General features: G+C 40.2%; 1 long non-coding RNA gene across 1 annotated transcript; it reads right to left on the minus strand.

The window, feature by feature from the left end:
• Positions 1 to 841: 841 nt before the first annotated feature.
• Positions 842 to 9,102, minus strand: LOC146512878 (uncharacterized). Its single transcript, XR_014875627.1, has 3 exons — positions 4,728 to 9,102; positions 2,857 to 2,893; positions 842 to 1,503 (listed from the first exon to the last, which is right to left on the minus strand). It is a non-coding gene; the product is annotated as an uncharacterized LOC146512878 (long non-coding RNA).
• Between the last annotated feature and the right edge of the window lie 1,182 nt (positions 9,103 to 10,284).

The raw sequence follows: 10,284 nt of genomic DNA on the forward strand, positions 1-10,284 counted from the left end.
GACAGGGTCACTTTCATCCCAGCCTGCTGGGCCTCTGTAAAGACTCCACACAGAGATCAGTGTGTGAAGATTAAGCCACATCTCCTGAGCAAACACACTGATAAATGTGTGAAGGGGGCCTCTACAACACAGAACCACCGAGCCCTGTGTGTCCCCCAGCTGTGTTTACCTATCTCCACCGGCCTGGTCCCCTGATCCTCCAGAACACCCACCTATCTAACTAATCTGTAGGTCACAAGAACACAAAAGTCTTCCCTCCTGATTTTAATTGAATGGACACAATATCAGAAAAACCTTCACAGTTTACTGCGGGAAAAAAACTTTAATAAACTCAACGTAATAGTTTTTTTGTTTGTTTGTTTTTTTTAACAAGTGAGAGTCTATTTAAAATGTTAATGAATTGCACTTACATCTTAACTGTGTGATTTTTCCACAATAAAATGAAGTGTTACATGTCAGCAATAATTTTATGTAAGAAAATCTGTTGTATGCACTGTTACAAGTTTTGTGAGGAATCAGTATTACCTTCTTTCACATGTATTTTCTTATTTACTTAGATTCCTTCTTTATTTGCACCCAGTCCAGAAAACATGATAATTATACTCTTATAATATATTTGTAGTGTTTGTCTCTACAGCAGGGATGGCTCGTTACTTTACCCTGGAGCACAATGATGAGGGACAGTAACACTTTCTAATACGGCCCATATTAGAGCCCAATATGGCACAGGCCATATAGGAAGTGGATTAATCTTCCCTTTTTGCATCTCTATTTTTATATTCATTGTGTTGATGTGCATGATGGATGTTTTATTGTTCAGTTGTCTTTTTATTAATTATATCAAATAAGCAAAAATAAACATTAGAAGGCCCATAATTTAAATTAACTGATTTATTAATAAGACTAACTTGGTAAAACAATTAAAATTAGGCCTACACTGCAAATAAATCATTTCTGGGACTGCATTCCCAGAAATGTAAGTGCATTTGATTTGCAAATGCTTTGGTCATTGTTGAGTTTTTGCAAGAATAAACATAAACACACCCTCTTCAGACAATTTTATTAAGCAAATTTGAAAGGGATTGGCCGTAAGAAAGTACTCAATCAGTTTTCTGTGCATTTCCCAGGTGTAAAAATCTATGTAAACAAAGTTGCATGCTAAAAAGGTGGGAGAAAGTGAATAGATTCGGTGCTTATCAATTAAAATGGTCCGCTGTGTTTAAAGCATTCATTGCTTACATTTAAACTCCCTCCATCACAGCTTTTCACCAACTCCTCCCGTCCAATATACCAACCGTCGTCAACCCCCCATCAAACCCAACGGCTGCCCACTGCACCAGCTGGCCGCGCTTCCAGTCACCTTGGCAACGAGACCAGGAAGTTGCCCGGCTCCTCTGGCACAGCTGAAAAGCTGCCACTTCCTGATTGAGTCTGGTCTTTCTTTCTCTGTGTGTAGTCGTTTTCCCATTTGGCAGTGGTCTCCACTATTTAGCGCCAAAAAGCCTGAAAAGACAAAAAGAAGAAAAAAAGGGGGGTGAACACACTCTCCTTAGGACTGAGCGAAACCCCAGGTTCAAAACGGGAGACACAAAAGCAGCATTTATCCACAGTGGTGGCTCCTAGGTGGATTTGCTCATTTTGAACAGACAAACGTTTTATAGACTTATGGCAGTTTCTTCAAGTGGGTCTGAATGCAACGTGTACAAAACAGTAGAGAAATAAATGCACAAAAAGTAGTTCTACTTTGTTTTTTCTGTTTTCTGTAAGAAGATCAACACAGGAAAAGAGTAAATTATTCATGTTCTCAGATATATGTCTAAAAATGTTTGCAAACACACTGCAATCTGACTGCTTATTCATGCATAAATGAACACACATTAAGCTCTCTGTTAGAATTTTCCTCTTCATGTCCATTGAATTAACCTGCTCCTTTGGTCAAATGCATAAACTTGAAGATCCATCAGGTATTTAACGTCACTTCCTGTTTCACCCAGCTGGATCTTTCTGACCTGAGACACATTTGATCAATTTGTAAGAAGTTTATATTCCCACAATAACACAGATGATTTTTATTTTTTGCCTTTTTTCACAAATTTGGTACAAGCGGCCGTCTGTGTGCAGGACGTATCTTCATTTGACAAACAAATAAATGCAGTGGTTAAGATCAGACTCTTCCTTAGACTGGGACAAAAAAAAAGAGAGATCACATTACTCCACTGTTAGCAGGCTTGCACCGGCTCCCTGTGGATTACAGAATCCAAGTGCACTGTTTGTGTTTAAAGCCTTAAATGGTCTTCCACCTGCATGTGTTGGATATACAGCGTGCATATACTCCCATATGGTCTATGGCCTTCAGCTCAGTTAATCCTGATCATCATAATTCTTGCATAGTCCCACACGTATTGTTATATGTGCCAATAACTTATAAAATAGGGTCATTGTTAAGTGTGATCTTAATAACAAAATACAAAATAAAATGAACTGCATTAGCGCTTGCCACTAAAATTATTTTTGATACCAGTGAAGCACCATATTTTTTATGTTATGTGAATAGGATTAAATGTGGGTTGCATTGGGTTTCCTCTGGTATTTTCCTCTGGCCTTGTCAATAGTTTTGCAATCATTGCTGGCTTTGTAAACGTGCCTTTAATGCATCTTAACTCTAAACGTGCTAAAGTTACTAAATTTGCCTCCTCAGGTTAAGAGTTAAATGAGGGATATCCTACTGCTGCCCCACAGGCAAGTAAGAGAAAAGCCAGAGATACCAGAGGAGTCAAAGGTCATCCACACACCTCTGCAGCCCTGATTAAACTTTCTGACAAAGGGAGGGGGGGTGAAACAGCTCATCAACTTTACCTCCTAAAAAGATGGATCCTGTGTCTGGATCCGGGTCCTGCACAAACACAAACAGGGAACAGAATGTGCGTTATTAACGAGCATTGGATCAATCATTGCAAAGTTTAAAAAAAATAACCAAAAAACTCTTTTAAACTCTTAATAAACCAAATACTAAAACTCTAAATAGTACATGTTTTTCATGTTGTCAGACTAGTTGCAACTATCTCCATATATTCAACATCTTTCTCATCATTTTACTCAACTACGCTGAAATCAAAGAGTTGGAAATCTACAGTGTTAGTCCAACAATCTTTCACACCCTGGGGGGTTAACAGCTGACTAGCTGAAATACCCTCACTTAAAAAAACAACAAAAACACACACACACACACACACACTACTGTGGATTGATGTGTGATGGCTGGGGATGGAGGCAGCTGCTTAGTGGTCTGTATAATAGGACCGAGATTTTGGAGGGAAATCAAACCTGCTGTCTCAGACTACTGCAGGGATGCACTGGGAAATTCATCCACTCTTAATTTAGCACCGCGTTAACTATCAGCATTGCTGGCATCTAATTAGGAATAACATTTTATTTTCTCTTTTCTGATTACAGGCTGTACAGGGACAGACTGACTTTGTTTTAATTATAATGAACTTTTCTCAGTTGTAGGCTAATTCATTACATTATCAACTGAAAAGCAGTTGTTCTGGTAAAGCTTGTGCAGTTTACCAGTGATGACTAATCACTGTATTTTTTAACTTTGAAAACCAATGGGGATCTCCACAGGAGAGAAGGACCCAGCAGGGGTACCCAAAAAGTGACTTTCCCTCCCTGTGTGGTGGTTGTGTCTGCCTTTGTGCAGCTTCTCCCTTAACTTTTCAAATGTCCCCTCAGGTCAGGCACTCCAGGGTCACTGGTCTCCACCCTGTCCCCACCCCCACAGCCCTATCCAAAACAATCCAAAGGAGCTAAAGCAGCCATAATGAGCCAGGGGCTACGCATGTGCTCCATGTGTGTGTGTTTGGGCTTGTTTTAGTATATGAGTGGGGTTCCAAACTAGGCACTCACTGGGGTTAGAATTATGTTAAAATCAGGGTTATACATTTAGTTATGATAGTTTTATAGTAGGGTGCTGGGAAACGCATTGTATATACGTAAAGTGACAATAAAGATAGAAATGGAGATGCCTTTCAGAGGAGTCAGACACAGAAATGGAAACCATTGCTTTCCATTTGTGTATTCTAGAACTATATACAAAGACAAGTACATGCACAGAGAATCATATTTGTTTATTTATACATAGCTCTTAAGCAGCTGTTAAAAAGCTCCAGTTTCATTTTTTCTTTTCTATGGATTTGATTAAGAAATTTCACAAACTAGATTAAACCCACTGACCTCTGCAAAACTACAGTGAGTGAATGTGAGAAAATGGTTAGGAGCTAACAGCTAATGTTGTTAGCTAAGATTACGCTTCAATAACTTTTACTAGATTAAATAAAATAAAGAAAGGACAAAATTAGACTGAATATTTCTTTCTCATGTAATGAAACTGTTCCTGAAATTAAATGATATAAACAGCCATAAACAGCCAGAGCCAAGAACAAAAGCTTGACTGACTAGTATTTATTTTTAGCTAGCATGTTAGTTATTAGCTTGTTAGCAACATAATATTAGCTCACCCTGAAAGTATACACGATTTTATGCTCTTGTAGGCATTAAGATGGATAAATTAGTTTCTCCTATGGAAAACTGATATATACATGTTGAAAAAAAATTGGAAAGTATATAAGTATATTTTAATGTTTTTGATTTAAATCATATGAACACGCTGAAGTCACACACTATAACTAAAAATGGTAAAACGGAGCATTACTCGCATTACTTACTGGTTTGCATTGCTGCCCATTTGAACCTCAGAAATGCAGCTTATGATCATGCTGTGTTTTTCATTGTGCATCTTCACCACTACAGAAAAAAACACCTCATCTTTAGACTGAAGCCTATCAGCTTATTACTGGCAAACTACATAATGCTTACTGGGTACAAAAATGAAACTATTTAGTGTTGGTATCCTGTGAGAGACTTGCACATTAGAATAAGAGGCCTGGAAAAAAAATCTGTTTCTTTAAATGGACATCTGAGACAAAGTGGTTGAGAAGCCAGACAATGCAGCAACCCAAGCCGACATATCTGATTGTTAGAGAAATGATGTCCAAAATGAACACCAACACACTTGGGAGGAAGCTCAGAGTTTAGGATTGTAACCACAATGAGTCACAGAGAAAAATTTTGAAGCCAAAGTATGGTTTACAGTCATTGGCTTTAGCCTCAGTGACACATCTTAAAAACACACGTTTAATGATGTATTCTTTCAGCCACTACACATTGTCCCCAGGCTTTCATTATTGTTTTTTTTCATGCACCTGATGATTTGTTTTCCTGCCCAAAAACGTACCACAGTTGTACCAAGTCTCCCTTGCAAAATAACCAACCACCATGAGAGTTACATACTTAAATAAAGATTGAGTAAAAAAGAATTCAACAATAATTAGCCAGCTTTTAGCCGAAAGTGGATATCACAAAGAAAGGAATGTTGATGTGATAGTGGAACGTTTGGATGACACTATAAAATAAATACATTTCAGACACTCAGGAAATGCTGGGAGTCATTTCAGAACTGCTCGAGTGTAAAATTAACTGTGCTGGACTAATGGACTAATATAAACACCAGCATAGCTGAATGATGAACACACAACATGTTCCTGTTTCAGCTGTTAATCATTAGATTTGGATGGAATCAGTGTGAGAAACTCTGGATTATTCTTTAAGGGACTGATTTGTTTTTCCCCCTCTATCTTTTACATAATCCATCTTTTCTCTGTTAACCTGTGGTAACAATACTTTCCATTCTTAACCAGGTTAATACAAACTGCCTATCAGTTCTTCATTAGATGAAGAATGCATGGCCATTAGCAGACACCGAGTTTGGCCTCTATCTAAAGTTTTCTGTGTGAATAGAACAAATACTCGTCTCTTTAGTCTTCCCATAACAATCCAGCTATTTGTTGTCATGTAAAGTTGCTGAAAAGCAGCTTGTCTTCATCCTAGAAGTGTGTAGTCGGCAGATCCTAAATTGGACGGTAATCAGATCAGTGCGAGGAGTTTGACAAATGACCGATGACAAGCACTGGACCCTGGAGGATGGGCGGAGATGCTGGGGGTTAAGGCTGGGTAGGGTCAGAGGTTACCTTTTCAGAACTGCTCAATCGAAGGGCCATTAAATCCCATCTTTGTGAAATTTCTCAGCCTTGGACTGGTCGTCCCCAATCAATGCACCATCTATACCCAGCGAAGGCGAGACGTGGCCTGTATGTGAAGGAATGAGCAGGCCAACATCGTAGCTTCGGCACAGATCCTGGAGTCAGCAAAGTTTGTGGCAATTACCGTGGCAACCTGGGCAACAACTAACCTGGTTTCATAGTCATATATTGAGCCGTGGAGGCCACACCAAAATTGTCCGTGTGGATTCCAATGTAAGATATTTATAACCCGATGAGATGCTTTTCCACACCCGATTCAATGATTGACTGATAAGCGCCACTGCAGCGATGCTTATCAGTAGAATGAATGAAAAAGTCTTTGTGATCCTATTTTAAGGGAAGATTTGGGTTTTTTTTGTAACTTCTCACTGTGTGTTATCTCATGTGTAAAGTATGTCGTCTCTGGGGCGTCTTGTCTCTAGCTTTGTTTTCCTACGCCTGCCGTCCAAATTTCCATCACAAACACCTCACCCCGAGTGACCCTTTGCTTTCTGTCTGTTAAGAGGCCCTGATTAACCCGCATACATGTGCAGATAGGGCCCAAATCCTTCAGTTGGGACCAAGTATGAATGCGTGTTGTAGTGCGTATATAAGTGTGCGTGTTTGTGTGTGTGGGTGCGTTCGTGGCATAAAGAGGAATAATATGAGTGAGTGTGTGAGCTCATGCATATGCGTGCACGCATGAATGTGTCAGGCAGTTCAGGACCATACTTCACGCTTCTAATTATTCAGCAAGTTCCCGCTTCCTCTTCTCGATCCCTTCTTTGCTTTCTCATTTATCTGCCCTGCACAGTTGACTGCAGAAAGAAACCATGTCTATTGAGGAGTCACTCAGTGAGAGGACAGACTCAGTTTTGTCTCCGGTCGTTCCCCTCCCCTCCGTCAGCTTCCACTGTTCATCAGTGGCGGGTCAGGCAAATAACCACTTGGAGCTGTGAGATAAATATTTATCGCCTTAGCTATGCTTTGTGGAATTCCTAATATCCTGCAAAGATCCCATCTTCTTGTACGAAGTGTAAACATATTGTTCATTATGTCCAATATTTGACAAAAAAATAGACCTTTTTAAAAAATAAAACCAAGAAAAAACTGTGTTAAAGCTAAAAAACCAAACCCTTCTGCCACCTGTTGTATACATTCAAATACACCTGTTACCACAAGAACATCCGAGGCCTGCGCACAGCTATACCCCGAGGGGCTGGTGATATGATACCCCTGAAGTAAGAGGTGTGCATGTATGTGAGAGAGACGTGGAGGGGGGATGTCGGGGTTTACTGGAGCCGGGGAGACACCAAACTTTGTTTTTGGCGGTTCCCTCAAGGGCTTCCTCCCCTCAACAAAGGCAAGCTCATTTGCAACAGATGTATACATCGTTGAAAGGCATGTTCATTGATGAGCTGGAGGACACTGTAGCACAGGTGCTGAGAGAGCAAAGGGGAGGGCAGGGCCATGTGCAATGGCATTTTTAAAAAATTAGATCAAAAGGGACTCGGGGGACGAGCTGCAGGTCACCGAGGAGTCTGAATGGAATTGATGAAAGATGGTGAGAGATAAAGGAAACTCTGGATGCTGATTCAGTGCACAATTATGCCCCTACTGAGGCTCTTTTCAGAGATTTTAATTGTCACCTGGGGGCTGAAATGCGAAGATTCTCAAGTTACTTCTAAGGCTGGACGACTGATCCGTAAATCACTTAATTTCATTCTTTTAGAATTACTGTTACTTGATGCGGTCACTTTTACTGTCACCTGCCATCCTCTGATGTTTTTCTCAGAGTGAATAATCACATTTTAATGCACAATAAAATCACAGCATGTCACGGTGCGTGCAGCGGGATTTCAATAACACTGGGGAAAAGCAGAAAGCAGCAACCTCCGATCATTATAATTAGTGCTGATTGAACGTAAAGCTCAATAAACCATCTTTGGGTGCAAACTTCACAGCATCCCAGCTTTGAAACCGTGACACCTAATCAACTTTATCACTTGAAACTTAAGACATCAAGGTGACGGCAACATTTCACAGCTGAGATTTAGCACCTGTTAAATTCTTCATTATTTTTAGTGCTACAAGGTCAAATGTGATAGACGAAAATGTAATCTTGTCACATCTCTTTGCCTTTTTCTGCCGAGCACTGATGGTGGAGGGTTTTTTAGGGTAACCGTGGCGTTTTTGTGCATGGAGAGATATCCGAGGGGGTTGTGGTACTGGCATGTGTCTATTGTCTGAGAGGGCCATTGTAAGAGGGGGTTTAAAGTTTAAAGTCTGTATGTGTCTCTGTATGCGTGCAGGCAGACTAATTATAATCTGCCCAGCCAAGGATGACCCGGGCTGACCAAACTCAATTCAGAAGTGGACGGAGTGCAGGGGAGGAAGAAGAGGAGGAGGAGGTGCTGAAGTACAGCCAAGCAGCAGAAAGAAAAAAAACCTGACCATTCAGTTCTTTTGTTTGGAAGTTTTCAGCCTTTTACACGTGTTTCTGATCTGCTCAAACAGCCTGAGACCTTGTGATTGTGTAAAAGTGAGCTGAGAGTGATACAGCGGGGACTTTTGATGCGTAATATTGCATAAAACTGAAGCAGAGTGAGATATTCTGGGGTGTAAAGACAATATTTGTTGCCATTTCTTTGTTGGTGACGCACATATAGTCTGTGAGTTCCATTAAAGGAACAGTTTGACTATGCTTAATTGCTTCAGTGGCAAGAGTTTGAAAAGAAGAATGACCCTCCCCTAATTATACTGGAGCCAGCAGCCAATTAGCTTAGCTTAGCCTTCAGTCTAGAAACTCCTGCTGAATTAATAATTTTTTTATACTTTGATCTTTATACAGATTATGGTAGGTTTAAAAAAATTCAGAGGTACTGAGTGTTCGTTTCATGTCTTTAAAAAGAGCAGACTTTCCTTTTTTTTCCTGGAATTTATGCTAGGCTAACTAAGCTAAGCTAACTAACTACTTAACTACTAAGCTAACTACTTATAGAAACTTTAAAACATATTATTTCCTTAATATTAACTATAATATTAATATTAAAGTAGTTTATAAAGTGTATATTCTCTTAAACACATATATTATTTCCATGACTTTCCTTAATGTAAGGACACAAAAATATATGTCTTATGTTGGAATATAGCCCATTTTCAAAATTAGGAACTTGTCCTGCGATCTACTGACAATGTTGTATCTATGTAATATCTGCTGGTGAAAAATCTGAAAATCTAAAAGTGCATATTGAAAGCAATCCCCATCACTCGGAGCGTGGACTCTTCTCGACTGCTAAAATTATGCATCTGCCTTGACCGCCAAAACATAGCCCCTTTGTATATTCCCCCATTGTATCCAAATAAAGGTATTCAAATGTGGATGTGGTCGAGTGGGACAACATCTGTGTTTCCGTGGACATATGTAAAACACTACACCTATTGTGAATTTTGGAGGGATCCTGCTTCTTCCTAAGTTTTCCCTCCAAACTTATTCGGCCAATTAGAAGAAGTGTGGGGGGTAGAGAATCGGCACACTAACACCGACAGCGGGGTTGCCCTGTCTGACCCCCAGCTGGGCTCCGGCAAACACACTGCCCATCAAACACATCCTGGCCTGATGCGCTATTATAGCGCCACTGGGCCGCTGATAACAATACTCTCATCTGGACTACAAAGAGTGGGATTGGGAGATGCACTGGTAATTGCAGCTAATGAGAGTCATAAACGTAAAGTGAAAGAGGCTGAAGATGCTGTGCTCTAAAAGCTAACAACTAACGTGGGTTTCCCTCCAAAAAACAGGCAAAGCAAACCATTTGCAGACCTGATTTGGCCAATAAATGCCAAACAATCAAGATGAGCTCACCCGCCCACACACTGTGATCTAATGAAGGCATGTAGTATTTGTAAAGGAGTTTGCTTTAATCTGGCTACAATCAAAAGCTGTGGCGCTGTCTCCAAAAGCTTTGTAGTCTAAAATTACCACCAAACCTCACGTACCACAGGAAACTTCCTGTTGGATTCCTTGGTGGCTACGATGTGTTTTTATTTGGCCCTTTTTCTTCCCTCCCTGCTGCTTACAATCAAAAGAGTAAAAAGAAAGAGAAGAAAAGAGTTAACAGCGGCGACGTTGTGTTAAAAACCA

The sequence above is a fragment of the Neolamprologus multifasciatus genome, chromosome 8, assembly GCF_963576455.1.
Source record: "Neolamprologus multifasciatus chromosome 8, fNeoMul1.2, whole genome shotgun sequence".
Lineage (NCBI taxonomy): Eukaryota > Metazoa > Chordata > Actinopteri > Cichliformes > Cichlidae > Neolamprologus > Neolamprologus multifasciatus.